At 46.7% G+C, this 4,914-nt stretch overlaps 1 protein-coding gene across 1 annotated transcript in view; it reads left to right on the top strand.

Annotated features, from left to right (window-relative positions):
- Nucleotides 1-2,430: 2,430 nt before the first annotated feature.
- The window catches only part of emp2 (epithelial membrane protein 2), a gene marked incomplete at its 3' end in the record, with an annotated part of 8,139 nt that continues 5,655 nt past the window's right edge, over nucleotides 2,431-4,914 (top strand). Inside the window, exon 1 of the mRNA XM_084438114.1 lies at nucleotides 2,431-2,547. The remainder of the gene's footprint in view (nucleotides 2,548-4,914) is intronic.

The following is a 4,914-nucleotide window of genomic DNA, read 5'->3' as shown; positions in this document are numbered from 1 at the left end:
TGTGCGTGTGTTTGGTGCAACACCCTCAATTGCATGCCTGTTGGACAGCAGATACAGATTGTCTGAATGGTGAAAAGTGATGATGACCTGTTGAAACGAACAGCAAACTTGAAGCAGATGACACCAGCATGAATACCAACTAACTAGAGACTGAGAGAGGGAGAGAGACGGGGGGAGACTGCAAAAGAGAGACAGAGGGGCAGTATCTCCTGTGAATGCATCTCTATAAGTTAAGTGACACACGACGTGTCTATAGCTTAGCATGCTGACTGGAGCACACAGATTCCTCCCATACCCGCATGCTGGTATGCCGTGTGGGGTAAGCCAAAATCAGAGTGTGGAGAAGCAACTTTGAATAGAAAATTGCATATGTCTCCATGGACAATGGCTGGCAAAGACACACACACACACACAGTTTACTAACCAACAACAACCATTTGCCATGACAACCCATTGACTCTACATACCGCACACAACAACAGCGGCACTCTACTACTGTCATAATAGCCATCTGTCTCCCAGCACACAATACACCCCTCTTCCCCATGACAACCTGAGAATGGGACATGATGCCCTGCATTATGAAGTCATGAATGGAATGTTCTATAAACAGAGAGAGGGGTGTCGGTGGCATCATGAGTGAAATGTTGGTAAAGGCTAGTTCAACATTGCAGAGGCCGTTTAGGGTTAAGGTTACAGTTATGTTTAGGGTAAGGTTTGGGGTTAAGGTGGTTTAAGGTGTTTTAGTTTAGGACTGGGGTTAGGGTTTGACTGGTCTCTGGTTGATGGGAACTAGCCTCTACAGAAACATTCCGCTTATTAAAATCCCCATCACGAAGCACTGTCTAATGAGTCTGAAAATAAAATGACTCTTTGCTGCCAGTCACGGAATCCGGAGGTTATGAAAATATGCTTTGGCATGACATGACATGGATCACATTAATGTTATTGGGCGTGAGAGCAAAGTTAAATTGGTCATTCAGTCATGGTCTGCCTACACTCATACATACACTTTAACTGTGTTGAAGAGAGACAGAGGAGGGATGAGTGGCAGTAGCTCAGGAGGTAAAGTAGCCATCTGGGAATCAGAAGGCCTGATTCCAGCTACCTCCCCTGCTTCGTTGAAGTGTCCGTGAGCAAGACTCTGAACTCCAAATTGCTCGAAATGAGCAGTCTAACACCTTCTGGCTGCCATTGTGTGTGTGAATGGGTGAATGAGAGAGGCTATTGTAAAGGACTTAGAATAAAAGCGCTTATTACTGTAAGTGCACTCCATTTCTCTCTTTCTCTCGGTCTCTTTAATAACCATCTTCGCTACCCTATCTTTCCGGGTCTTTCTCTTTCTTCACCTCCTCTCCTGCTGCCCTTCCTCTGTCTCGTTGCTCCAGAATGAATCTGCATGGCTGGACCAGAGGCTGCAGACAGACTCAGCAGCCAAACTCCCTCTCGGGAGGCCAGGAAGGTTCAGCCAAACGCGCGCGCGTGCACACACACACACACACACACACACACACACACACACACACACACACACACACACACACACACACACAGAGAGACGAAGTAGGGAGAGGTGGGGCACGGTAAAAGGGTTGGGGGAAAGAGGGGTAAAGGATTAAGGATGTGAATGGAGTGGAGGTGTACAGCGCGTGCGCGTGTGCATGTGCGTGCAGGCAAGCGTTTACCCGCGTGTGTTCGCGTGCGCAAAGAAAAACGCTGTAGAAGATTACAGCCCCCCAGCTGAGAAACAGAAGAGACAGGAGAGGTATGGGGGAGCTGGAAGGAAAGGTGAGGGTAGGAAGGAGGGAGGGGAGAGTTCAGGGGAGTGTGTGTGTGCGTGTGTGTGTGTGCGTGAGAGAGAGAGAGAGAGAGAGAGAGAGAGAGAGAGCGAGAGAGAGCAAAAGAGAAAATTATGTGGGCCCAAGTAGAACAGAGGGATTTAACAGTTTCCTTTGTCGGTAAATCTCCTTCGACTCTCTTCCTGTTCCTGAGCTGGCCTCTTGCTCTGTCTCCTCTCTTCTACTCTTTTCGACTCTCCACTCATTCAAATCAAGCCATGCACTTATTCCCAACAAATGTATTTACACATAAAGAACAGTTAAAACATATTGGGGCTATATATACTATTATCACCATGCTTAAGTTGAGAAATATATATAAAATGCCACCAGAAGGTCTCAAATTGTCATAAACGGGTCGCTCCCATACCCAACGTTATTGGGAGATGTTGAGTGGCAGACCTAAGAGTTTTTCCCGCACTTTCTCCTCCAGGCTTCACTTTTGTCACTAGGCCGTCTCGTGTGTCGGTCTCGCTCTCCGGTGTTCCATTCCAGACCACGCCCAACCCGGGCCAGGCCGCGCGCACGCGCGCGCGCTCCCGACACCGGAGCCCCGAGCGCGCACTTCTAAACTTCTTCTCCTACGGGTCCAGCAGCGGGACAGTCACGTTTGTAGCCTTCCATCACTCTTTCTGTCTCTCCCTCTCTCCTTTCTCCTTACACACATCTGGACCGCGACGGCTGAACTCTCCAACTTGCTCTCTTTTAGGTAAGTATGTCCCACGCAGGCTATTTGAATTTGAATTACTGACCCAAGTCTGTTGTTAAAACTTTAGTAAACAAACAAGTGTAGCCTATGCGAGATTGTAGTCTAACCCTAACAGTTAGTGTTATTCATTTATTTAGTTATCCATGATGTGTTGATGCACAGTGGTTGAAGTATAGCCTATAGTCTGGTTTCTAAAGCTCAATAAACTAATTTTATGCTGAGCAGCAAGTTTTCATCGCTCGCATTGAAAGGGGCGTTGTCTGGTGTGCGGGCCCCGGCACACTGATGTTCACAAGTTGTAAATTGAATCAGTCTAGTGAATGTGCCTAGGTTAAGTTAGGCTACTTGTGGCGGGTAGTGCATGCCCGCTGAATGCACCGTGGTCGGTCTGTCTCTATATAGGCGGCTCTGGTTATTTTTATAACGGGGAATTTGGGGACGTGTGTGTAGCCTAGAATACTGCCAGCGTGCCTTTAAACGGCATGTCTGTATTCCCTAGCTTCTGTAGACGAAAACTTTTAAGGGAACATTACTTTCTATACCTCGATCTCAGTCTTCACCCATCACTATCGTTTCTATGATGTGATGATTCATGGGAGAGGAGAAGTTGAGGACCTCACCATTGGCAGATAAAACCCATCAATATCACCCTCTTGCGTTTGAAAGAGGATACTGATGTAGCCTATGCGCTAATATTCTCTCAGCTTTGACTAGACGTTGGTCAGTGACCCGTTTTAGGATCTATCACCACACATCTGAAGAATCACAGCGAAAATGATAAATATCAGACGCCTTTATGTAAACTAGTGTTTAAGTTTGGATTTTCACCATGCCAGTGTAGGTTTTCTCATCATAGACCTTTGAGGTGCCATGACTGACTGAGATTCAGCTCTGTAAATAAGACCTATATTCTCTACAAGCTGCCCCACAATAAGAATGAGAAGTGAACCAATAAATCCAGCCTTGTTACAGTCAGTTGTGAAACTTGATTGAATATAAATCTCAAGAGTGTTGCAATACAGAGTCTGGGACACTTGGCTACTGTTTTAGTGTGTGTGTGTGTGTGTGTGTGTGTGTGTGTGTGTGTGTGTGTGTGTTGGAACTGTAAATTAATTTGTTAGGCTGTGTGTTTCTGCACTGCCTGATGAGGTCACCCTGTTATAATTCTGTCTTTCCATGGTTTGTTCTCTTGCTAGTTTTCCACTGTGCAGACTGTCTCCTCTCCTCTGCCCTTCTTTTCTCCTCTCCTCTTCCTCCCAACTTCTCTCCTCCTCTCCCATCCTATCCACTCCTCTTCTCTCTGCATCCTCCTCTCTCCTCTCCTACCCTCTATCATCTTCTCTTCTCCTCCTCCTGTGTTTACAGCGTGTCAGTGGTGCCCAGCTGTCTTCAATGATAGACACAGAGAGCAGAGGTCACTGTGTGTGTGTGTGTGTGCATTCTTGTGGTAGTGTGTTTGGGAGAACGTGTGTATGTGTGCTTGTAATTGCGAGATTTTGTCACAGTTCGTTGTGGCTGCCTCTCGTAACGGTCGGGCGTGTTCGTGTGTGTCTGTGATCGTGCGCCTCTATGAGTGTGAGAGTTTGGCACAGGCCGTTGTGGTTTGGCTCTCCAGTCATGGTGTGTTTGTGTGTGTGTGTGTGTGTGTGTTTGTGTGTGTGTGTGTTTGTAAAGGGGAGAATGAATGAACTACAGATGTGAGGGTACTCAACAGAAAGTTGCTACTACTACTACTGAGAACACGCACACGCGCACACACACGCACGCACACACACAGAAACAGCATGTTGCCGGTAGCATATGGCTTTAACCATTTTAACCCTGAAAATAAAGTGACAACATTTCGAATATTAATTGGATTTTCCCTATAATACTAGAAAGCGCAATTTCTCAGCTTTCAGCAAGTGTTGGAGTGAGGAATTTTATAGATTTGTTAGATATTTTTTTTATATTATTAAATATTTGTTAGATATTTTTAAAATGTTGCCGGTGACGTGGTCGTATTAAAAGGGTTAACAATAAGGGTGCTGTGAAGCATGTAGCTAGGTAGACAATTGCCGCACTGTCAAAACCGTTCACATCTGACTTCAAACTGGCGTGTGATATGGGCCACTCACACACCGTCTCTGCTCTGAAGCCGACCCCTGGGACACATCTACGTCTTGGGCGGATTAAAACAGAACGGGATCCTTCTAGCCGGCCTCTCCGGTGGAGAGGCCGGAGCTGCGGCCATGTTGCTGACACCGATCCGCAGTCCTCTCAGATCTACACCTACACCGGAGACCGCTGAGATATGTCAGACAGAATGGACTGAGGGATGGATGGATGTGTGGATGATGGAGGGATGGATGGATGTGTGGATGATGG

Source organism: Borostomias antarcticus, assembly GCF_949987555.1.
Source record: "Borostomias antarcticus genome assembly, chromosome: 5".
In the NCBI taxonomy this organism is placed as follows: domain Eukaryota; kingdom Metazoa; phylum Chordata; class Actinopteri; order Stomiiformes; family Stomiidae; genus Borostomias; species Borostomias antarcticus.
Note: the sequence above shows the minus strand (reverse complement) of the source record. Positions and strands in the feature narration are given on the sequence as shown.